Source organism: Pleurodeles waltl, unplaced genomic scaffold, assembly GCF_031143425.1.
Source record: "Pleurodeles waltl isolate 20211129_DDA unplaced genomic scaffold, aPleWal1.hap1.20221129 scaffold_69, whole genome shotgun sequence".
Classification (NCBI taxonomy): Eukaryota; Metazoa; Chordata; class Amphibia; order Caudata; family Salamandridae; genus Pleurodeles; species Pleurodeles waltl.
The window spans coordinates 245,312-270,900 of NW_027150390.1; the positions used below are offsets into that span (position 1 = coordinate 245,312).

The window sequence follows — 25,589 nt, forward strand, 5'->3', positions numbered from 1 at the left end:
TCGCTGGAGCTATTCTGGCAGGGCTCTCACCTCATTTGCCTAAGAATGTCACAAGGCATGCTGGGTGCAGAAAATCTTCGCCTTCCCCTCTCACAGTCAGTCATAGGGGAAAGTCAAGTCCCTCTCAGTCACTAGCCATGTCACGCCTTTGTCAAGACAGAAGCACCCCCACCCGCTCCTTCTCTGTGATCCTGCGCTACCATGCTCAGGTTTTGGCCTTACCTGGGAGCCAGAGGTGCACCCTGTGAGGGCTTGCCTGGTATGAGCGTTTGGGAGCGTTCGGGAAGTGAGTGGACTTAGGACTGGAAGTTCTGTCCATTCGAAGCAGCCAACCTTCCTGCTGCAGACAGGGGCTGTTCCCTTGGGTTTCTTTCACCTTGCTCTCGGATAAATTTGGTTGTATGCTGCAGTTGCCTGCGATGACTACAAGGTGGCGCTGCTTTCAGGTAAGAGCACAAATATGCAGAAAATGTTGGGGACTTTTGCCACATTTATCGGTGGTGGGTCTCGCACATTTTTTCCAGGGGAGAGATATTGACCTGAAACACTTTTTACTGCAGAGATGCTGCAGTTCTAAAGGCTGGTCGGGCAGAAGGGCTTAGCCGTTTCATTGCCTGCCCCCCTGCAGCCCATTTATTACCAGCAGTTGTGAGTGGTGACTGCTGTTTGTAAAATATAAAAATTTCAGGACATAGAAAGTCGCAGACGGGGCTTTTGGGATGCCTGCCTATGTCTTTGTTTATTATTTATCTAATAGCTGAGTAATCTGGTCAAGATATTTCTCTTTTTTTATACATATTGCGTTAGAATAGCTACTGCTTTCTTAATGTATAAATATTAGCACTGCGTTGGCCGGGAATCGAACCCGGGTCAACTGCTTGGAAGGCAGCTATGCTCACCACTATACCACCAACACTCCATGGCATATGTTTTTTTTTAAGCTCTAGACATCACAACCCTGAGTTCAATGACTATATTGCGCCAGTATCAGAGGTATTTTTGGTTTACAGACCAACATGAAAATCAGGAAAAAAGTTCTTGCAACTGCTAAGGAACTGGAGATTGAAACCCATGTAAAAGCTGCGCAGAAAAGGAGAAAGGGAAAGCAGCAGTTCAAATCATTGAAATAAGCATATATTGGCAGCAAGGGAAAAACAGCAGGGTAGAGAAAGAAAACAGCTCCACGAAATTCACAGGAGATTGATAATAGCAGGACAAAAAAAGGGAATAATAGCGTTCCAAGCAGGCTCAGAAAGAAGTGCGAGGGTCCCATCTTTCGTTAATGGTCATAACTGTGCATCATTTCCTTTGAAGTGTAGGGTTGATTCTCTGACCATCTGTCTCCCTGACTTTGAGCAGAGACCGATAGTTGAGCAGTCTCTTCCCACAAAAAGCTGGCACAAGCCTGCTGTTTTCCGCTCTGGCAGCTTGGAAACGAGAGAGTGGTCCTCACAAGAAAAAAAAAATCAATCCATGCTAGCAGAGAATGGTTTCGATCCATCGACCTCTGGGTTATGGGCCCAGCACGCTTCCGCTGCGCCACTCTGCTTCCTGTTCAAAATGCTGTGGTTATGCAGATCAGGAGCCTTCAGAGGAGTGGCATGGGATCGCTGGAGCTATTCTGGCAGGGCTCTCACCTCATTTGCCTAAGAATGTCACAAGGCATGCTGGGTGCAGAAAATCTTCGCCTTCCCCTCTCACAGTCAGTCATAGGGGAAAGTCAAGTCCCTCTCAGTCACTAGCCATGTCACGCCTTTGTCAAGACAGAAGCACCCCCACCCGCTCCTTCTCTGTGATCCTGCGCTACCATGCTCAGTTTTTGGCCTTACCTGGGAGCCAGAGGTGCACCCGGTAAGGGCTTGCCCGGTATGAGCGTTCGGGACGTGAGTGGACTTAGGACTGGAAGTTCTGTCCATTCGAAGCAGCCAACCTTCCTGCTGCAGACAGGGGCTGTTCCCTTGGGTTTCTTTCACCTTGCTCTCGGATAAATTTGGTTGTATGCTGCAGTTGCCTGCGATGACTACAAGGTGGCGCTGCTTTCAGGTAAGAGCACAAATATGCAGAAAATGTTGGGGACTTTTGCCACATTTATCGGTGGTGGGTCTCGCACATTTTTTCCAGGGGAGAGATATTGACCTGAAACACTTTTTACTGCAGAGATGCTGCAGTTCTAAAGGCTGGTCGGGCAGAAGGGCTTAGCCGTTTCATTGCCTGCCCCCCTGCAGCCCATTTATTATCAGCAGTTGTGAGTGGTGACTGCTGTTTGTAAAATATAAAAATTTCAGGACATAGAAAGTCGCAGACGGGGCTTTTGGGATGCCTGCCTATGTCTTTGTTTATTATTTATCTAATAGCTGAGTAATCTGGTCAAGATATTTCTCTTTTTTTTAACATATTGCGTTAGAATAGCTACTGCTTTCTTAATGTATAAATATTAGCACTGCGTTGGCCAGGAATCGAACCCGGGTCAACTGCTTGGAAGGCAGCTATGCTCACCACTATACCACCAACGCTCCATGGCATATGTTTTTTTTAAGCTCTAGACATCACAACCCTGAGTTCAATTACTTTATTGCACCAGTATCAGAGGTATTTTTGGTTTACAGACCAACATGAAAATCAGGAAAAAAGTTCTTGCAACTGCTAAGGAACTGGAGATTGAAACCCATGCAAAAGCTGCGCAGAAAAGGAGAAAGGGAAAGCAGCAGTTCAAATCATTGAAATAAGCATATATTGGCAGCAAGGGAAAAACAGCAGGGTAGAGAAAGAAAACAGCTCCACGAAATTCACAGGAGATTGATAATAGCAGGACAAAAAAAGGGATTAATAGCGTTCCAAGCAGGCTCAGAAAGAAGTGCGAGGGTCCCATCTTTCGTTAATGGTCATAACTGTGCATCATTTCCTTTGAAGTGTAGGGTTGATTCTCTGACCATCTGTCTCGCTGACTTTGAGCAGAGACCGATAGTTGAGCAGTCTCTTCCCACAAAAAGCTGGCACAAGCCTGCTGTTTTCCGCTCTGGCAGCGTGGAAACGAGAGAGTGGTCCTCACAAGAAAAAAAAATCAATCCATTGACCTCTGGGTTATGGGCCCAGCACGCTTCTGCTGCGCCACTCTGCTTCCTGTTCAAAATGCTGTGGTTATGCAGATCAGGAGCCTTCAGAGGAGTGGCATGGGATCGCTGGAGCTATTCTGGCAGGGCTCTCACCTCATTTGCCTAAGAATGTCACAAGGCATGCTGGGTGCAGAAAATCTTCGCCTTCCCCTCTCACAGTCAGTCATAGGGGAAAGTCAAGTCCCTCTCAGTCACTAGCCATGTCACGCCTTTGTCAAGACAGAAGCACCCGACCCCCTCCTTCTCTGTGATCCTGCACTACCATGCTCAGGTTTTGGCCTTACCTGGGAGCCAGAGGTGCACCCGGTGAGGGCTTGCCCGGTATGAGCGTTTGGGAGCGTTCGGGACGTGAGTGGATTTAGGACTGGAAGTTCTGTCCATTCGAAGCAGCCAACCTTCCTGCTGCAGACAGGGGCTGTTCCCTTGGGTTTCTCTCACCTTGCTCTCGGATAAATTTGGTTGTATGCTGCAGTTGCCTGCGATGACTACAAGGTGGCGCTGCTTTCAGGTAAGAGCACAAATATGCAGAAAATGTTGGGGACTTTTGCCACATTTATCGGCGGTGGGTCTCACACATTTTTTCCAGGGGAGAGATATTGACCTGAAACACTTTTTACTGCAGAGATGCTGCAGTTCTAAAGGCTGGTCGGGCAGAAGGGCTTAGCCATTTCATTGCCTGCCCCCCTGCAGCCCATTTATTACCAGCAGTTGTGAGTGGTGACTGCTGTTTGTAAAATATAAAAATTTCAGGACATAGAAAGTCGCAGACGGGGCTTTTGGGATGCCTGCCTATGTCTTTGTGTATTATTTATCTAATAGCTGAGTAATCTGGTCAAGATATTTCTCTTTTTTTTAACATATTGCGTTAGAATAGCTACTGCTTTCTTAATGTATAAATATTAGCACTGCGTTGGCCGGGAATCGAACCCGGGTCAACTGCTTGGAAGGCAGCTTTGCTCACCACTATACCACCAACACTCCATGGCATATGTTTTTTTTAAGCTCTAGACATCACAACCCTGAGTTCAATGACTATATTGCACCAGTATCAGAGGTATTTTTGGTTTACAGACCAACATGAAAATCAGGAAAAAAGTTCTTGCAACTGCTAAGGAACTGGAGATTGAAACCCATGCAAAAGCTGCGCAGAAAAGGAGAAAGGGAAAGCAGCAGTTCAAATCATTGAAATAAGCATATATTGGCAGCAAGGGAAAAACAGCAGGGTAGAGAAAGAAAACAGCTCCACAAAATTCACAGGAGATTGATAATAGCAGGACAAAAAAAGGGAATAATAGCGTTCCAAGCAGGCTCAGAAAGAAGTGTGAGGGTCCCATCTTTCGTTAATGGTCATAACTGTGCATCATTTCCTTTGAAGTGTAGGGTTGATTCTCTGACCATCTGTCTCCCTGACTTTGTGCAGAGACCGATAGTTGAGCAGTCTCTTCCCACAAAAAGCTGGCACAAGCCTGCTGTTTTCCGCTCTGGCAGCGTGGAAACGAGAGAGTGGTCCTCACAAGAAAAAAAAATCAATCCATGCTAGCAGAGTATGGTTTCGATCCATCAACCTCTGGGTTATGGGCCCAGCACGCTTCCGCTGCGCCACTCTGCTTCCTGTTCAAAATGCTGTGGTTATGCAGATCAGGAGCCTTCAGAGGAGTGGCATGGGATCGCTGGAGCTATTCTGGCAGGGCTCTCACCTCATTTGCCTAAGAATGTCACAAGGCATGCTGGGTGCAGAAAATCTTCGCCTTCCCCTCTCACAGTCAGTCATAGGGGAAAGTCAAGTCCCTCTCAGTCACTAGCCATGTCACGCCTTTGTCAAGACAGAAGCACCCCCACCCGCTCCTTCTCTGTGATCCTGCCCTACCATGCTCAGGTTTTGGCCTTACCTGGGAGCCAGAGCTGCACCCGGTGAGGGCTTGCCCGGTATGAGCGTTCGGGACGTGAGTGGACTTAGGACTGGAAGTTCTGTCCATTCGAAGCAGCCAACCTTCCTGCTGCAGACAGGGGCTGTTCCCTTGGGTTTCTTTCACCTTGCTCTCGGATAAATTTGGTTGTATGCTGCAGTTGCCTGCGATGACTACAAGGTGGCGCTGCTTTCAGGTAAGAGCACAAATATGCAGAAAATGTTGGGGACTTTTGCCACATTTATCGGCGGTGGGTCTCGCACATTTTTTCCAGGGGAGAGATATTGACCTGAAACACTTTTTACTGCAGAGATGCTGCAGTTCTAAAGGCTGGTCGGGCAGAAGGTGTCCTGCCATTTGATAAAGTTTGTTTTGACCAATGACTTTGTGTTTCACCACTGCGCATATTAGTTGCTCAATGTTCACCAGTAGCACATGGTATGTTTTGTTCAGTTTAGCCGCCTATGGGCTTTGACATTGCATTAGTCATTACATTCTGTATTCTGCCTATTGGCTTTGACATGCTGTATCCAGTCTAGCCGCCTATTGGCTTTGACATTGCATGCCTATTGACTTTGACATGATGTATTCAATTTAGCTGCCTATTGACTTTGACATGCTATTAGATATTCTGCCTATTGGCTTTGACATGATATCATATATTACATTTTGTATTCAGCTTAACTGCCTATTGGCTTTGACATGATATTATACATTACACTTTGTATTCAGCTCCGCTGCCTTTTGGCTTTGACATGATATTATACATTGCATTTTGTATTCAGCTCAGCTGCCTATGGGCTTTGACATGATATAAGACATTGCATTTTGTATTCAGCTTAGATGCCTATTGGCTTTGACATGACACTAGACATTGCATTTGATATTTAGGTTAGCTGCCTATTGCCTTTAACATGACATTGCATTTGATATTTAGGTTAGCTGCCCATTGCCTTTAACGTGGAGTTAGACATTGCAGTTGAGAATAGTTCTGTATTTTTCCAAGCTGTGTTTTTGCACCAGAGAACCAAGATGTTTTGCTCTCACAGTAGACTAGACCTGATAAGAGAGAGTACATGGGCGTTGTTTCTCTTCCCTTGAGCTTGGGAACAGGAGTAGTCTTGGAGACCTGGCCAGTCTCCAAAAGGCTTGCTCAGTTTCCCAGGTCTGAGAGGAGGGGGCACACCTTTGTAACGAATGTAACAGGCTGCAGAGAGTCAGATTCGAATCTGCCGGACCTCGTGCTGGAGCTTGGCGCCAGTTGCCAGCATCCCGTGTGGGTAGATGACACTCTTTCTCGCGGCTGACAGGGGTCTCAGCTTGCAGACCTTAGAAAGATGTAGCTGTAAATAGTTCCTACACGGTGAAGTATTTGTTTTGCTTTGCATTCAATATCTTATAAATATAACCTGCTGTGTATATTGCAAACTGATATATTTTGTTTGATTAACGCGGACTTGAAAGCTACTAATTCGTCATTCATTCATAAACATTGTGGTTGGGGAAGAATAAAATAACAATAAAAGTCTTCTTTGACCTCAGAAGTGCATTTCTGTTGTGTTATGTTAGTGCTTAGAAACTAAATAAGAGGAAAGCACTACAATTGGTACCTGGAGTCGTGGGGTCGGTCATTAAGAGGTGATTAAAGGGGTTTGACGAGTTAGTAGATTTCTAAGTGCACACTTTAAAAGTGTAATTGTTTTTTTGTTGTTTGGAGAATTACAGAAATTGTTTTCTGTTTGGAGAATCACAGTAGCACGGCAGACCATGTCTGAGAATACATGTGTTGATGAACTGCCTGATGGTGCTAAGAAAAACTGTGAATTGTTTTCTGTTTGGGGAATTACAGAAGAAAATGCATGTGTAGCTAAAAGGCCTGATAAGGTTTTGAGAAATAATTCCCGTTGTATATATGTAGAAAACGTGTGTTTTGGAAGTAATGATGACAGAAAGGTCTGGATACCTTTATCTGCTTACAGAGAAATGCAGGAGAAATGTAGGAAGTTGGAACATGAAAATAGGAATTTACGTGAGCAAATTAGCCAGGATACAATAATTCAAAATAAGACGGAAAGTTATAAAAGGGCTGTTTTTGAAGAATCTTCCTTGTCCCATTCCAGTAATGAGGGGGTTAAGACAGCTCCGAGCTGCACTGAGTTTCCGTGTGAGCCAGGGTTTTTGGCAGCCAAAATGCATTCCTTAACTGATAACACGAACAAGAGAGACCAGAATGTGATTTACAAGTTACCGTTGCAAAATGCACAAGTAAAACGAAGGATTTTAGAGCAAGACACCCCGAGTTTCATTAGTTTGTTTGATTTTTGGAAAAAGAATAGCCCTCATTTGAGAGAAATCCTAACACTTTTGTACATGGTCACTGTAAAAAATAATATGCAGCTGCGCGCTTGTGATTTGGCAAATGAAATAATGCAGACTTTAGGTTTCTGCGCAGTGCAAGAAGGAAATACTTATGTACATTTAAATCATGAACAAGGGAAGAAAATAGTGCCCCTAGCTAGAATCATACAATGGATCTGGTACTTGCAAGACAGGGCTAGAGTACCACAGATAAAAGAGTTACCAATGAAATTGTGTGCACCATTTGAATTCGTGTCTACTGAAGATAAAAAGCATGTTTGTTTTACTGATGATTCATTGACTGAAATGTTGTTTTCTGGCACCGTAGAAGGAACAGAGTTGTATAATGTGTGTCAGATTTTAAAGCAAGAGCTACGTGAGATGTGTCATTTTTATGCTGATTTTTGGTTCTTTGATAATGTTTTAGCCACATGGCTTGTACCTAACTGGTTCAATTACCTTGCAGATGTTAATCAGAAAAATTCAGAGAGAGAAGTGTTCACCCAGAATTCTGCCTTAGTGGGGATGGCTATGTGGGTGCCCCAGAAATGTGAAAAGGCCACTTACAGGTGGGCAGAGATGAGAGAGATGCACATTCCCCTAGATTTGATAAAAACTGTGCAGCACGCACAAAAGCAATCTGTCATGCAAGCAGTCACAGAGCAGTTGGGGAGAGGAAAGTTACCAGAACAGAAATGGCAAAGTGATCAGGTTTTAGGGAGAGTGATTGCTGCAGATTACCAAGGAAAAATCGAAATTATGCTGATACCTAGAAAAGAATCTGATTCATTCATACAAATTGGAGACAGAATGGCCCAAATTGAAGAAAATGCAGTGAATGGAGGTTTGGTAAAGAAGGAGTCTGCCCCAGCCCTTCTCACAGTGCAAGAAAAGGGAAGCTGTGGCGCAGCAGATAAAAACCTCAGTGCTGATGTGTGGGCTGACGCCCCAAGTGACCCTCCAGAACCTGCAGAAAATATAACAAAGGGCCTCAAAAACGTCCTGCTGATTATAAAACAGGGAAAGGAAGAGGAAGGGTGCAGTTTAAATGAAAAATGTTATTTGCAAGAAAAGTCATACTTGTTTCTTTTGCAGATCCGACCACGTTTCGCCACTGTCCCTGAGTGCGCTGTGTGGTCCCCCTTCCGGTGTGTGCGTGTGGGGTCGGGGAAGGGACCGAATCCCCAACCTGAACCTGGCTGAGTAAAGTGCCAGCACCATGGATCCATTTTGCGCAAACTGCGCCTTCAGTTCAAGTTCAACTTGTTTGCTGTGTTTTTTTTTTTTCCCCTCTCGTATGGAACTCTGACTTTTGCTTACCTTCCAGAAAACCTTTCAGGTGGACCGTGCACCTTTACATGAGCAGAACTCATGCCACATCAAATTGCTAACACTGTTAAATTAGAGACTCATTCAGAAAAAAAAAAAAAAAAAAAAAATTGCCCAGTCTTTTCTATGTAGATGTATCTGATGTGAAAGGTTATGAGATCAATGTGTTAATTCACTTCTATTGCTTTACAGGGATTGCTTTGATCATAATGTTTTTTTTGTGCTGATGTTTTTTTTTTGTTTGTTTGAAATATGAGATATGTGAAACAAAAATTCATTGGTCAAAGGGCGGAATGTCCTGCCATTTGATAAAGTTTGTTTTGACCAATGACTTTGTGTTTCACCACTGCGCATATTAGTTGCTCAATGTTCACCAGTAGCACATGGTATGTTTTGTTCAGTTTAGCCGCCTATGGGCTTTGACATTGCATTAGTCATTACATTCTGTATTCTGCCTATTGGCTTTGACATGCTGTATCCAGTCTAGCCGCCTATTGGCTTTGACATTGCATGCCTATTGACTTTGACATGATGTATTCAATTTAGCTGCCTATTGACTTTGACATGCTATTAGATATTCTGCCTATTGGCTTTGACATGATATCATATATTACATTTTGTATTCAGCTTAACTGCCTATTGGCTTTGACATGATATTATACATTACACTTTGTATTCAGCTCCGCTGCCTTTTGGCTTTGACATGATATTATACATTGCATTTTGTATTCAGCTCAGCTGCCTATGGGCTTTGACATGATATAAGACATTGCATTTTGTATTCAGCTTAGATGCCTATTGGCTTTGACATGACACTAGACATTGCATTTGATATTTAGGTTAGCTGCCTATTGCCTTTAACATGACATTGCATTTGATATTTAGGTTAGCTGCCCATTGCCTTTAACGTGGAGTTAGACATTGCAGTTGAGAATAGTTCTGTATTTTTCCAAGCTGTGTTTTTGCACCAGAGAACCAAGATGTTTTGCTCTCACAGTAGACTAGACCTGATAAGAGAGAGTACATGGGCGTTGTTTCTCTTCCCTTGAGCTTGGGAACAGGAGTAGTCTTGGAGACCTGGCCAGTCTCCAAAAGGCTTGCTCAGTTTCCCAGGTCTGAGAGGAGGGGGCACACCTTTGTAACGAATGTAACAGGCTGCAGAGAGTCAGATTCGAATCTGCCGGACCTCGTGCTGGAGCTTGGCGCCAGTTGCCAGCATCCCGTGTGGGTAGATGACACTCTTTCTCGCGGCTGACAGGGGTCTCAGCTTGCAGACCTTAGAAAGATGTAGCTGTAAATAGTTCCTACACGGTGAAGTATTTGTTTTGCTTTGCATTCAATATCTTATAAATATAACCTGCTGTGTATATTGCAAACTGATATATTTTGTTTGATTAACGCGGACTTGAAAGCTACTAATTCGTCATTCATTCATAAACATTGTGGTTGGGGAAGAATAAAATAACAATAAAAGTCTTCTTTGACCTCAGAAGTGCATTTCTGTTGTGTTATGTTAGTGCTTAGAAACTAAATAAGAGGAAAGCACTACAGAAGGGCTTAGCCGTTTCATTGCCTGCCCCCCTGCAGCCCATTTATTACCAGCAGTTGTGAGTGGTGACTGCTGTTTGTAAAATATAAAAATTTCAGGACATAGAAAGTCGCAGACGGGGCTTTTGGGATGCCTGCCTATGTCTTTGTTTATTATTTATCTAATAGCTGAGTAATCTGGTCAAGATATTTCTCTTTTTTTTAACATATTGCGTTAGAATAGCTACTGCTTTCTTAATGTATAAATATTAGCACTGCGTTGGCCGGGAATCGAACCCGGGTCAACTGCTTGGAAGGCAGCTATGCTCACCACTATACCACCAACGCTCCATGGCATATGTTTTTTTTAAGCTCTAGACATCACAACCCTGAGTTCAATTACTTTATTGCACCAGTATCAGAGGTATTTTTGGTTTATAGACCAACATGAAAATCAGGAAAAAAGTTCTTGCAACTGCTAAGGAACTGGAGATTGAAACCCATGCAAAAGCTGCGCAGAAAAGGAGAAAGGGAAAGCAGCAGTTCAAATCATTGAAATAAGCATATATTGGCAGCAAGGGAAAAACAGCAGGGTAGAGAAAGAAAACAGCTCCACGAAATTCACAGGAGATTGATAATAGCAGGACAGAAAAAGGGAATAATAGCGTTCCAAGCAGGCTCAGAAAGAAGTGCGAGGGTCCCATCTTTCGTTAATGGTCATAACTGTGCATCATTTCCTTTGAAGTGTAGGGTTGATTCTCTGACCATCTGTCTCCCTGACTTTGAGCAGAGACCGATAGTTGAGCAGTCTCTTCCCACAAAAAGCTGGCACTAGCCTGCTGTTTTCCGCTCTGGCAGCGTGGAAACGAGAGAGTGGTCCTCACAAGAAAAAAAAATCAATCCATCGACCTCTGGGTTATGGGCCCAGCACGCTTCTGCTGCGCCACTCTGCTTCCTGTTCAAAATGCTGTGGTTATGCAGATCAGGAGCCTTCAGAGGAGTGGCATGGGATCGCTGGAGCTATTCTGGCAGGGCTCTCACCTCATTTGCCTAAGAATGTCACAAGGCATGCTGGGTGCAGAAAATCTTCGACTTCCCCTCTCACAGTCAGTCATAGGGGAAAGTCAAGTCCCTCTCAGTCACTAGCCATGTCACGCCTTTGTCAAGACAGAAGCACCCCCACCCGCTCCTTCTCTGTGATCCTGCGCTACCATGCTCAGGTTTTGGCCTTACCTGGGAGCCAGAGGTGCACCCGGTGAGGGCTTGCCCGGTATGAGCGTTCGGGACGTGAGTGGACTTAAGACTGGAAGTTCTGTCCATTCGAAGCAGCCAACCTTCCTGCTGCAGACAGGGGCTGTTCCCTTGGGTTTCTTTCACCTTGTTCTCTGATAAATTTGGTTGTATGCTGCAGTTGACTGCGATGACTACAAGGTGGCGCTGCTTTCAGGTAAGAGCACAAATATGCAGAAAATGTTGGGGACTTTTGCCACATTTATCGGTGGTGGGTCTCGCACATTTTTTCCAGGGGAGAGATATTGACCTGAAACACTTTTTACTGCAGAGATGCTGCAGTTCTAAAGGCTGGTCGGGCAGAAGGGCTTAGCCGTTTCATTGCCTGCCCCCCTGCAGCCCATTTATTACCAGCAGTTGTGAGTGGTGACTGCTGTTTGTAAAATATAAAAATTTCAGGACATAGAAAGTCGCAGACGGGGCTTTTGGGATGCCTGCCTATGTCTTTGTTTATTATTTATCTAATAGCTGAGTAATCTGGTCAAGATATTTCTCTTTTTTTTAACATATTGCGTTAGAATAGCTACTGCTTTCTTAATGTATAAATATTAGCACTGCGTTGGCCGGGAATCGAACCCGGGTCAATTGCTTGGAAGGCAGCTTTGCTCACCACTATACCACCAACACTCCATGGCATATGTTTTTTTTTAAGCTCTAGACATCACAACCCTGAGTTCAATTACTATATTGCACCAGTATCAGAGGTATTTTTGGTTTACAGACCAACATGAAAATCAGGAAAAAAGTTCTTGCAACTGCTAAGGAACTGGAGATTGAAACCCATGCAAAAGCTGCGCAGAAAAGGAGAAAGGGAAAGCAGCAGTTCAAATCATTGAAATAAGCATATATTGGCAGCAAGGGAAAAACAGCAGGGTAGAGAAAGAAAACAGCTCCACGAAATTCACAGGAGATTGATAATAGCAGGACAAAAAAAGGGAATAATAGCGTTCCAAGCAGGCTCAGAAAGAAGTGCGAGGGTCCCATCTTTCGTTAATGGTCATAACTGTGCATCATTTCCTTTGAAGTGTAGGGTTGATTCTCTGACCATCTGTCTCCCTGACTTTGTGCAGAGACCGATAGTTGAGCAGTCTCTTCCCACAAAAAGCTGGCACAAGCCTGCTGTTTTCCGCTCTGGCAGCGTGGAAACGAGAGAGTGGTCCTCACAAGAAAAAAAAATCAATCCATGCTAGCAGAGGATGGTTTCAATCCATCGACCTCTGGGTTATGGTCCCAGCACGCTTCCGCTGCGCCACTCTGCTTCCTGTTCAAAATGGTGTGGTTATGCAGATCAGGAGCCTTCAGAGGAGTGGCATGGGATCGCTGGAGCTATTCTGGCAGGGCTCTCACCTCATTTGCCTAAGAATGTCACAAGGCATGCTGGGTGCAGAAAATCTTCGCCTTCCCCTCTCACAGTCAGTCATAGGGGAAAGTCAAGGCCCTCTCAGTCACTAGACATGTCACGCCTTTGTCAAGACAGAAGCAACCCCACCCGCTCCTTCTCTGTGATCCTGCGCTACCATGCTCAGGTTTTGGCCTTACCTGGGAGCCAGAGGTGCACCCAGTGAGGGCTTGCCCGGTATGAGCGTTTGGGAGCGTTCGGGACGTGAGTGGACTTAAGACTGGAAGTTCTGTCCATTCGAAGCAGCCAACCTTCCTGCTGCAGACAGGGGCTGTTCCCTTGGGTTTCTTTCACCTTGCTCTTGGATAAATTTGGTTGTATGCTGCAGTTGCCTGCGATGACTACAAGGTGGCGCTGCTTTCAGGTAAGAGCACAAATATGCAGAATATGTTGGGGACTTTTGCCACATTTATCGGTGGTGGGTCTCGCACATTTTTTCCAGGGGAGAGATATTGACCTGAAACACTTTTTACTGCAGAGATGCTGCACTTCTAAAGGCTGGTCGGGCAGAAGGGCTTAGCCGTTTCATTGCCTGCCCCCCTGCAGCCCATTTATTACCAGCAGTTGTGAGTGGTGACTGCTGTTTGTAAAATATAAAAATTTCAGGACATAGAAAGTCGCAGACGGGGCTTTTGGGATGCCTGCCTATGTCTTTGTTTATTATTTATCTAATAGCTGAGTAATCTGGTCAAGATATTTCTCTTTTTTTTAACATATTGCGTTAGAATAGCTACTGCTTTCTTAATGTATAAATATTAGCACTGCGTTGGCCGGGAATCGAACCTGGGTCAACTGCTTGGAAGGCAGCTATGCTCACCACTATACCACCAACGCTCCATGGCATATGTTTTTTTTAAGCTCTAGACATCACAACCCTGAGTTCCATTACTATATTGCACCAGTATCAGAGGTATTTTTGGTTTACAGACCAACATGAAAATCAGGAAAAAAGTTCTTGCAACTGCTAAGGAACTGGAGATTGAAACCCATGCAAAAGCTGCGCAGAAAAGGAGAAAGGGAAAGCAGCAGTTCAAATCATTGAAATAAGCATATATTGGCAGCAAGGGAAAAACAGCAGGGTAGAGAAAGAAAACAGCTCCACGAAATTCACAGGAGATTGATAATAGCAGGACAAAAAAAGGGAATAATAGCGTTCCAAGCAGGCTCAGAAAGAAGTGCGAGGGTCCCATCTTTCGTTAATGGTCATAACTGTGCATCATTTCCTTTGAAGTGTAGGGTTGATTCTCTGACCATCTGTCTCCCTGACTTTGAGCAGAGACCGATAGTTGAGCAGTCTCTTCCCACAAAAAGCTGGCACAAGCCTGCTGTTTTCCGCTCTGGCAGCGTGGAAACGAGAGAGTGGTCCTCACAAGAAAAAAAAATCAATCCATGCTAGCAGAGAATGGTTTCGATCCATCGACCTCTGGGTTATGGGCCCAGCACGCTTCCGCTGCGCCACCCTGCTTCCTGTTCAAAATGCTGTGGTTATGCAGATCAGGAGCCTTCAGAGGAGTGGCATGGGATCGCTGGAGCTATTCTGGCAGGGCTCTCACCTCATTTGCCTAAGAATGTCACAAGGCATGCTGGGTGCAGAAAATCTTCGCCTTCCCCTCTCACAGTCAGTCATAGGGGAAAGTCAAGGCCCTCTCAGTCACTAGCCATGTCACGCCTTTGTCAAGACAGAAGCACCCCCACCCGCTCCTTCTCTGTGATCCTGCGCTACCATGCTCAGGTTTTGGCCTTACCTGGGAGCCAGCGGTGCACCCGGTGAGGGCTTGCCCGGTATGAGCGTTCGGGACGTGAGTGGACTTAGGACTGGAAGTTCTGTCAATTCGAAGCAGCCAACCTTCCTGCTGCAGACAGGGGCTGTTCCCTTGGGTTTCTTTCACCTTGCTCTCGGATAAATTTGGTTGTATGCTGCAGTTGCCTGCGATGACTACAAGGTTTCGCTGCTTTCAGGTAAGAGCACAAATATGCAGAAAATGTTGGGGACTTTTGCCACATTTATCGGTGGTGGGTCTCGCACATTTTTTCCAGGGGAGAGATATTGACCTGAAACACTTTTTACTGCAGAGATGCTGCAGTTCTAAAGGCTGGTCGGGCAGAAGGGCTTAGCCGTTTCATTGCCTGCCCCCCTGCAGCCCATTTATTACCAGCAGTTGTGAGTGGTGACTGCTGTTTGTAAAATATAAAAATTTCAGGACATAGAAAGTCGCAGACAGGGCTTTTGGGATGCCTGCCTATGTCTTTGTTTATTATTTATGTAAGAGCTGAGTAATCTGGTCAAGATATTTCTCTTTTTTTTAACATATTGCGTTAGAATAGCTACTGCTTTCTTAATGTATAAATATTAGCACTGCGTTGGCCGGGAATCGAACCCGGGTCAACTGCTTGGAAGGCAACTATGCTCACCACTATACCACCAACACTCCATGGCATATGTTTTTTTTAAGCTCTAGACATCACAACCCTGAGTTCAATGACTATATTGCACCAGTATCAGAGGTATTTTTGGTTTACAGACCAACATGAAAATCAGGAAAAAAGTTCTTGCAACTGCTAAGGAACTGGAGATTGAAACCCATGCAAAAGCTGCGCAGAAAAGGAGAAAGGGAAAGCAGCAGTTCAAATCATTGAAATAAGCATATATTGGCAGCAAGGGAAAAACAGCAGGGAAGAGAAAGAAAACAGCTCCACGAAATTCACAGGAGATTGATAATAGCAGGACAAAAAAAGGGAATAATAGCGTTCCAAGCAGGCTCAGAAAGAAGTGCGAGGGTCCCATCTTTCGTTAATGGTCATAACTGTGCATCATTTCCTTTGAAGTGTAGGGTTGATTCTCTGACCATCTGTCTCCCTGACTTTGAGCAGAGACCGATAGTTGAGCAGTCTCTTCCCACAAAAAGCTGGCACAAGCCTGCTGTTTTCCGCTCTGGCAGCGTGGAAACGAGAGAGTGGTCCTCACAAGAAAAAAAAATCAATCCATGCTAGCAGAGGATGGTTTCGATCCATCGACCTCTGGGTTATGGGCCCATCAAGCTTCCGCTGCGCCACTCTGCTTCCTGTTCAAAATGCTGTGGTTATGCAGATCAGGAGCCTTCAGAGGAGTGGCATAGGATCGCTGGAGCTATTCTGGCAGGGCTCTCACCTCATTTGCCTAAGAATGTCACAAGGCATGCTGGGTGCAGAAAATCTTCGCCTTCCCCTCTCACAGTCAGTCATAGGGGAAAGTCAAGTCCCTCTCAGTCACTAGCCATGTAACGCCTTTGTCAAGACAGAAGCACCCCCACCCGCTCCTTCTCTGTGATCCTGCGCTACCATGCTCAGGTTTTGGCCTTACCTGGGAGCCAGAGGTGCACCCGGTGAGGGCTTGCCCCGTATGAGCGTTCGGGACGTGAGTGGACTTAGGACTGGAAGTTCTGTCCATTCGAAGCAGCCAACCTTCCTGCTGCAGACAGGGGCTGTTCCCTTGGGTTTCTTTCACCTTGCTCACGGATAAATTTGGTTGTATGCTGTAGTTGCCTGCGATGACTACAAGGTGGCGCTGCTTTCAGGTAAGAGCACAAATATGCAGAAAATGTTGGGGACTTTTGCCACATTTATCGGTGGTGGGTCTCGCACATTTTTTCCAGGGGAGAGATATTGACCTGAAACACTTTTTACTGCAGAGATGCTGCAGTTCTAAAGGCTGGTCGGGCAGAAGGGCTTAGCCGTTTCATTGCCTGCCCCCCTGCAGCCCATTTATTACCAGCAGTTGTGAGTGGTGACTGCTGTTTGTAAAATATAAAAATTTCAGGACATAGAAAGTCGCAGACGGGGCTTTTGGGATGCCTGCCTATGTCTTTGTTTATTATTTATCTAAGAGCTGAGTAATCTGGTCAAGATATTTCTCTTTTTTTTAACATATTGCGTTAGAATAGCTACTGCTTTCTTAATGTATAAATATTAGCACTGCGTTGGCCGGGAATCGAACCCGGGTCAACTGCTTGGAAGGCAACTATGCTCACCACTATACCACCAACACTCCATGACATATGTTTTTTTTAAGCTCTAGACATCACAACCCTGAGTTCAATGACTATATTGCGACAGTATCAGAGGTATTTTTGGTTTACAGACCAACATGAAAATCAGGAAAAAAGTTCTTGCAACTGCTAAGGAACTGGAGATTGAAACCCCTGCAAAAGCTGCGCAGAAAAGGAGAAAGGGAAAGCAGCAGTTCAAATCATTGAAATAAGCATATATTGGCAGCAAGGGGAAAACAGCAGGGTAGAGAAAGAAAACAGCTCCACGAAATTCACAGGAGATTGATAATAGCAGGACAAAAAAAGGGAATAATAGCGTTCCAAGCAGGCTCAGAAAGAAGTGCGAGGGTCCCATCTTTCGTTAATGGTCATAACTGTGCATCATTTCCTTTGAAGTGTAGGGTTGATTCTCTGACCATCTGTCTCCCTGACTTTGAGCAGAGACCGATAGTTGAGCAGTCTCTTCCCACAAAAAGCTGGCACAAGCCTGCTGTTTTCCGCTCTGGCAGCGTGGAAACGAGAGAGTGGTCCTCACAAGAAAAAAAAATCAATCCATGCTAGCAGAGGATGGTTTCGATCCATCGACCTCTGGGTTATGGGCCCAGCAAGCTTCCGCTGCGCCACTCTGCTTCCTGTTCAAAATGCTGTGGTTATGCAGATCAGGAGCCTTCAGAGGAGTGGCATGGGATCGCTGGAGCTATTCTGGCAGGGCTCTCACCTCATTTGCCTAAGAATGTCACAAGGCATGCTGGGTGCAGAAAATCTTCGCCTTCCCCTCTCACAGTCAGTCATAGGGGAAAGTCAAGGCCCTCTCAGTCACTAGCCATGTCACGCCTTTGTCAAGACAGAAGCACCCCCACCCGCTCCTTCTCTGTGATCCTGCGCTACCATGCTCAGGTTTTGGCCTTACCTGGGAGCCAGAGGTGCACCCGGTGAGGGCTTGCCCGGTATGAGCGTTCGGGACGTGAGTGGACTTAGGACTGGAAGTTCTGTCCATTCGAAGCAGCCAACCTTCCTGCTGCAGACAGGGGCTGTTCCCTTGGGTTTCTTTCACCTTGCTCACGGATAAATTTGGTTGTATGCTGCAGTTGCCTGCGATGACTACAAGGTGGCGCTGCTTTCAGGTAAGAGCACAAATATGCAGAAAATGTTGGGGACTTTTGCCACATTTATCGGTGGTGGGTCTCGCACATTTTTTCCAGGGGAGAGATATTGACCTGAAACACTTTTTACTGCAGAGATGCTGCAGTTCTAAAGGCTGGTCGGGCAGAAGGGCTTAGCCGTTTCATTGCCTGCCCCCCTGCAGCCCATTTATTACCAGCAGTTGTGAGTGGTGACTGCTGTTTGTAAAATATAAAAATTTCAGGACATAGAAAGTCGCAGACGGGGCTTTTGGGATGCCTGCCGATGTCTTTGTTTATTATTTATCTAATAGCTGAGTAATCTGGTCAAGATATTTCTCTTTTTTTTAACATATTTGTTAGAATAGCTACTGCTTTCTTAATGTATAAATATTAGCACTGCGTTGGCCGGGAATCAAACCCGGGTTAACTGCTTGGAAGGCAGCTATGCTCACCACTATACCACCAACGCTCCATGGCATATGTTTTTTTTAAGCTCTAGACATCACAACCCTGAGTTCAATGACTATATTGCGCCAGTATCAGAGGTATTTTTGGTTTACAGACCAACATGAAAATCAGGAAAAAAGGTCTTGCAACTGCTAAGGAACTGGAGATTGAAACCCATGCAAAAGCTGCGCAGAAAAGGAGAAAGGGAAAGCAGCAGTTCAAATCATTGAAATAAGCATATATTGGCAGCAAGGGAAAAACAGCAGGGTAGAGAAAGAAAACAGCTCCACGAAATTCACAGGAGATTGATAATAGCAGGACAAAAAAAGGGAATAATAGCGTTCCAAGCAGGCTCAGAAAGAAGTTCGAGGGTCCCATCTTTCGTTAATGGTCATAACTGTGCATCATTTCCTTTGAAGTGTAGGGTTGATTCTCTGACCATCTGTCTCCCTGACTTTGTGCAGAGACCGATAGTTGAGCAGTCTCTTCCCACAAAAAGCTGGCACAAGCCTGCTGTTTTCCGCTCTGGCAGCGTGGAAACGAGAGAGTGGTCCTCACAAGAAAAAAAAATCAATCCATGCTAGCAGAAGATGGTTTCGATCCATCGACCTCTGGGTTATGGGCCCCGCACGCTTCCGCTGCGCCACTCTGCTTCCTGTTCAAAATGCTGTGGTTATGCAGATCAGGAGCCTTCAGAGGAGTGGCATGGGATCGCTGGAGCTATTCTGGCAGGGCTCTCACCTCATTTGCCTAAGAATGTCACAAGGCATGCTGGGTGCAGAAAATCTTCGCCTTCCCCTCTCACAGTCAGTCATAGGGGAAAGTCAAGGCCCTCTCAGTCACTAGCCATGTCACGCCTTTGTCAAGACAGAAGCACCCCCACCCGCTCCTTCTCTGTGATCCTGCGCTACCATGCTCAGGTTTTGGCCTTACCTGGGAGCCAGAGGTGCACCCGGTATGAGCGTTTGGGAGCGTTCGGGACGTGAGTGGACTTAGGACTGGAAGTTCTGTCCATTCGAAGCAGCCAACCTTCCTGCTGCAGACAGGGGCTGTTCCCTTGGGTTTCTTTCACCTTGCTCTTGGATAAATTTGGTTGTATGCTGCAGTTGCCTGCGATGACTACAAGGTGGCGCTGCTTTCAGGTAAGAGCACAAATATGCAGAAAATGTTGGGGACTTTTGCCACATTTATCGGTGGTGGGTCTCGCACATTTTTTCCAGGGGAGAGATATTGACCTGAAACACTTTTTACTGCAGAGATGCTGCAGTTCTAAAGGCTGGTCGGGCAGAAGGGCTTAGCCGTTTCATTGCCTGCCCCCCTGCAGCCCATTTATTACCAGCAGTTGTGAGTGGTGACTGCTGTTTGTAAAATATAAAAATTTCAGGACATAGAAAGTCGCAGACGGGGCTTTTGGGATGCCTGCCTATGTCTTTGTTTATTATTTATCTAATAGCTGAGTAATCTGGTCAAGATATTTCTCTTTTTTTTAACATATTGCGTTAGAATAGCTACTGCTTTCTTAATGTATAAATATTAGCACTGCGTTGGCCGGGAATCGAACCCGGGTCAACTGCTTGGAAGGCAGCTATGCTCACCACTATACCACCAACGCTCCATGGCATATGTTTTTTTTAAGCTCTAGACATCATAACCCTGAGTTCAATGACTATATTGCGCCAGTATCAGAGGTGTTTTTGGTTTACAGACCAACATGAAAATCAGGAAAAAAGTTCTTGCAACTGCTAAGGAACTGGAGATTGAAACCCATGCAAAAGCTGCGCAGAAAAGGAGAAAGGGAAAGCAGCAGTTCAAATCATTGAAATAAGCGTATATTGGCAGCAAGGGAAAAACAGCAGGGTAGAGAAAGAAAACAGCTCCACGAAATTCACAGGAGATTGATAATAGCAGGACAAAAAAAGGGAATAATAGCGTTCCAAGCAGGCTCAGAAAGAAGTGCGAGGGTCCCATCTTTCGTTAATGGTCATAACTGTGCATCATTTCCTTTGAAGTGTAGGGTTGATTCTCTGACCATCTGTCTCCCTGACTTTGAGCAGAGACCGATAGTTGAGCAGTCTCTTCCCACAAAAAGCTGGCACAAGCCTGCTGTTTTCCGCTCTGGCAGCGTGGAAACGAGAGAGTGGTCCTCACAAGAAAAATAATCAATCCATCCTAGCAGAGGATGGTTTCAATCTATCTACCTCTGGGTTATGGGCCCAGCACGCTTCTGCTGCGCCACTCTGCTTCCTGTTCAAAATGCTGTGGTTATGCAGATCAGGAGCCTTCAGAGGAGTGGCATGGGATCGCTGGAGCTATTCTGGCAGGGCTCTCACCTCATTTGCCTAAGAATGTCACAAGGCATGCTGGGTGCAGAAAATCTTCGCCTTCCCCTCTCACAGTCAGTCATAGGAGAAAGTCAAGTCCCTCTCAGTCACTAGCCATGTCATGCCTTTGTCAAGACAGAAGCACCCCCACCCGCTCCTTCTCTGTGATCCTGCGCTACCATGCTCAGGTTTTGGCCTTACCTGGGAGCCAGAGGTGCACCCAGTGAGGGCTTGCCCGGTATGAGCGTTTGGGAGCGTTCGGGACGTGAGTGGACTTAAGACTGGAAGTTCTGTCCATTCGAAGCAGCCAACCTTCCTGCTGCAGACAGGGGCTGTTCCCTTGGGTTTCTTTCACCTTGCTCTCGGATAAATTTGGTTGTATGCTGCAGTTGCCTGCGATGACTACAAGGTGGCGCTGCTTTCAGGTAAGAGCACAAATATGCAGAAAATGTTGGGGACTTTTGCCACATTTATCGGTGGTGGGTCTCGCACATTTTTTCCAGGGGAGAGATATTGACCTGAAACACTTGTTACTGCAGAGATGCTGCAGTTCTAAAGGCTGGTCGGGCAGAAGGGCTTAGCCGTTTCATTGCCTGCCCCCCTGCAGCCCATTTATTACCAGCAGTTGTGAGTGGTGACTGCTGTTTGTAAAATATAAAAATTTCAGGACATAGAAAGTCGCAGACGGGGCTTTTGGGATGCCTGCCTATGTCTTTGTTTATTATTTATCTAATAGCTGAGTAATCTGGTCAAGATATTTCTCTTTTTTTTAACATATTGCGTTAGAATAGCTACTGCTTTCTTAATGTATAAATATTAGCACTGCGTTGGCCGGGAATCGAACCCGGGTCAACTGCTTGGAAGGCAGCTATGTTCACCACTATACCACCAACGCTCCATGGCATATGTTTTTTTTAAGCTCTAGACATCACAACCCTGAGTTCAATTACTATATTGCACCAGTATCAGAGGTATTTTTGGTTTACAGACCAACATGAAAATCAGGAAAAAAGTTCTTGCAACTGCTAAGGAACTGGAGATTGAAACCCATGCAAAAGCTGCGCAGAAAAGGAGAAAGGGAAAGCAGCAGTTCAAATCATTGAAATAAGCATATATTGGCAGCAAGAGAAAAACAGCAGGGTAGAGAAAGAAAACAGCTCCACGAAATTCACAGGAGATTGATAATAGCAGGACAAAAAAAGGGAATAATAGCGTTCCAAGCAGGCTCAGAAAGAAGTGCGAGGGTCCCATCTTTCGTTAATGGTCATAACTGTGCATCATTTCCTTTGAAGTGTAGGGTTGATTCTCTGACCATCTGTCTCCCTGACTTTGAGCAGAGACCGATAGTTGAGCAGTCTCTTCCCACAAAAAGCTGGCACAAGCCTGCTGTTTTCCGCTCTGGCAGCGTGGAAACGAGAGAGTGGTCCTCACAAGAAAAAAAAAATCAATCCATGCTAGCAGAGGATAGTTTCGATCCATCGACCTCTGGGTTATGGGCCCAGCACGCTTCCGCTGCGCCACTCTGCTTCCTGTTCAAAATGCTGTGGTTATGCAGATCAGGAGCCTTCAGAGGAGTGGCATGGGATCGCTGGAGCTATTCTGGCAGGGCTCTCACCTCATTTGCCTAAGAATGTCACAAGGCATGCTGGGTGCAGAAAATCTTCGCCTTCCCCTCTCACAGTCAGTCATAGGGGAAAGTCAAGGCCCTCTCAGTCACTAGCCATGTCACGCCTTTGTCAAGACAGAAGCACCCCCACCCGCTCCTTCTCTGTGATCCTGCGCTACCATGCTCAGGTTTTGGCCTTACCTGGGAGCCAGAGGTGCACCCGGTGAGGGCGAGCGTTTGGGAGTGTTCGGGACGTGAGTGGACTTAGGACTGGAAGTTCTGTCCATTCGAAGCAGCCAACCTTCCTGCTGCAGACAGGGGCTGTTCCCTTGGGTTTCTTTCACCTTGCTCTCGGATAAATTTGGTTGTATGCTGCAGTTGCCTGCGATGACTACAAGGTGGCGCTGCTTTCAGGTAAGAGCACAAATATGCAGAAAATGTTGGGGACTTTTGCCACATTTATCGGTGGTGGGTCTCGCACATTTTTTCCAGGGGAGAGATATTGACCTGAAACACTTTTTACTGCAGAGATGCTGCAGTTCTAAAGGCTGGTCGGGCAGAAGGGCTTAGCCGTTTCATTGCCTGCCCCCCTGCAGCCCATTTATTACCAGCAGTTGTGAGTGGTGACTGCTGTTTGTAAAATATAAAAATTTCAGGACATAGAAAGTCGCAGACGGGGCTTTTGGGATGCCTGCCTATGTCTTTGTTTATTATTTATCTAATAGCTGAGTAATCTGGTCAAGATATTTCTCTTTTTTTTAACATATTGCGTTAGAATAGCTACTGCTTTCTTAATGTATAAATATTAGCACTGCGTTGGCCGGAATCGAACCCGGGTCAACTGCTTGGAAGGAAGCTATGCTCACCACTATACCACCAACGCTCCATGGAATATGTTTTTTTTAAGCTCTAGACATCACAACCCTGAGTTCAATTACTATATTGCACCAGTATCAGAGGTATTTTTGGTTTACAGACCAACATGAAAATCAGGAAAAAAGTTCTTGCAACTGCTAAGGAACTGGAGATTGAAACCCATGCAAAAGCTGCGCATAAAAGGAGAAAGGGAAAGCAGCAGTTCAAATCATTGAAATAAGCATATATTGGCAGCAAGGGAAAAACAGCAGGGTAGAGAAAGAAAACAGCTCCACGAAATTCACAGGAGATTGATAATAGCAGGACAAAAAAAGGGAATAATAGCGTTCCAAGCAGGCTCAGAAAGAAGTGCGAGGGTCCCATCTTTCGTTAATGGTCATAACTGTGCATCATTTCCTTTGAAGTGTAGGGTTGATTCTCTGACCATCTGTCTCCCTGACTTTGAGCAGAGACCGATAGTTGAGCAGTCTCTTCCCACAAAAAGCTGGCACAAGCCTGCTGTTTTCCGCTCTGGCAGCGTGGAAACGAGAGAGTGGTCCTCACAAGAAAAAAAAATCAATCCATGCTAGCAGAGGATGGTTTCGATCCATCGACCTCTGGGTTATGGGCCCAGCACGCTTCCGCTGCGCCACCCTGCTTCCTGTTCAAAATGTTGTGGTTATGCAGATCAGGAGCCTTCAGAGGAGTGGCATGGGATCGCTGGAGCTATTCTGGCCGGGCTCTCACCTCATTTGCCTAAGAATGTCACAAGGCATGCTGGGTGCAGAAAATCTTCGCCTTCCCCTCTCACAGTCAGTCATAGGGGAAAGTCAAGTCCCTCTCAGTCACTAGCCATGTCACGCCTTTGTCAAGACAGAAGCACCCCCACCCGCTCCTTCTCTGTGATCCTGCGCTACCATGCTCAGGTTTTGGCCTTACCTGGGAGCCAGAGGTGCACCCGGTGAGGGCTTGCCCGGTATGAGCGTTTGGGAGCGTTCGGGACGTGAGTGGACTTAGGACTGGAAGTTCTGTCCATTCAAAGCAGCCAACCTTCTTGCTGCAGACAGAGGCTGTTCCCTTGGGTTTCTTTCACCTTGCTCTCGGATAAATTTGGTTGTATGCTGCAGTTGCCTGCGATGACTACAAGGTGGCGCTGCTTTCAGGTAAGAGCACAAATATGCAGAAAATGTTGGGGACTTTTGCCACATTTATCGGTGGTGGGTCTTGCACATTTTTTCCAGGGGAGAGATATTGACCTGAAACACTTTTTACTGCAGAGATGCTGCAGTTCTAAAGGCTGGTCGGGCAGAAGGGCTTAGCCGTTTCATTGCCTGCCCCCCTGCAGCCCATTTATTACCAGCAGTTGTGAGTGGTGACTGCTGTTTGTAAAATATAAAAATTTCAGGACATAGAAAGTCGCAGACGGGGCTTTTGGGATGCCTGCCTATGTCTTTGTTTATTATTTATCTAATAGCTGAGTAATCTGGTCAAGATATTTCTCTTTTTTTTAACATATTGCGTTAGAATAGCTACTGCTTTCTTAATGTATAAATGTTAGCACTGCGTTGGCCGGGAATCGAACCCGGGTCAACTGCTTGGAAAGCAGCTATGCTCACCACTATACCACCAACGCTCCATGGCATATGTTTTTTTTAAGCTCTAGACATCACAACCCTGAGTTCAATTACTATATTGCACCAGTATCAGAGGTATTTTTGGTTTACAGACCAACATGAAAATCAGGAAAAAAGTTCTTGCAACTGCTAAGGAACTGGAGATTGAAACCCATGCAAAAGCTGCGCAGAAAAGGAGAAAGGGAAAGCAGCAGTTCAAATCATTGAAATAAGCATATATTGGCAGCAAGGGAAAAACAGCAGGGTAGAGAAAGAAAACAGCTCCACAAAATTCACAGGAGATTGATAATAGCAGGACAAAAAAAGGGAATAATAGCGTTCCAAGCAGGCTCAGAAAGAAGTGCGAGGGTCCCATCTTTCGTTAATGGTCATAACTGTGCATCATTTCCTTTGAAGTGTAGGGTTGATTCTCTAACCATCTGTCTCCCTGACTTTGATCAGAGACCGATAGTTGAGCAGTCTCTTCCCACAAAAAGCTGGCACAAGCCTGCTGTTTTCCGCTCTGGCAGCGTGGAAACGAGAGAGTGGTCCTCACAAGAAAAAAAAATCAATCCATGCTAGCAGAGGATGGTTTCGATCCATCGACCTCTGGGTTATGGGCCCAGCACGCTTCCGCTGCGCCACTCTGCTTCCTGTTCAAAATGCTGTGGTTAT

General features: G+C 45.7%; 5 non-coding genes across 5 annotated transcripts; all 5 read right to left on the reverse strand.

The window, feature by feature from the left end:
* Positions 1 to 844: 844 nt before the first annotated feature.
* Positions 845 to 916, reverse strand: TRNAG-UCC (transfer RNA glycine (anticodon UCC)). Its single transcript has one exon. It is a non-coding gene; the product is annotated as a tRNA-Gly (tRNA).
* A 9,594-nt stretch (positions 917 to 10,510) lies between these two features.
* TRNAG-UCC (transfer RNA glycine (anticodon UCC)) lies at positions 10,511 to 10,582 on the reverse strand. Its single transcript has one exon. It is a non-coding gene; the product is annotated as a tRNA-Gly (tRNA).
* A 9,477-nt stretch (positions 10,583 to 20,059) lies between these two features.
* TRNAG-UCC (transfer RNA glycine (anticodon UCC)) lies at positions 20,060 to 20,131 on the reverse strand. Its single transcript has one exon. It is a non-coding gene; the product is annotated as a tRNA-Gly (tRNA).
* Positions 20,132 to 21,663: 1,532 nt separating this feature from the next.
* Positions 21,664 to 21,735, reverse strand: TRNAG-UCC (transfer RNA glycine (anticodon UCC)). The gene has a single exon. It is a non-coding gene; the product is annotated as a tRNA-Gly (tRNA).
* A 3,127-nt stretch (positions 21,736 to 24,862) lies between these two features.
* On the reverse strand, positions 24,863 to 24,934 carry TRNAG-UCC (transfer RNA glycine (anticodon UCC)). Its single transcript has one exon. It is a non-coding gene; the product is annotated as a tRNA-Gly (tRNA).
* Between the last annotated feature and the right edge of the window lie 655 nt (positions 24,935 to 25,589).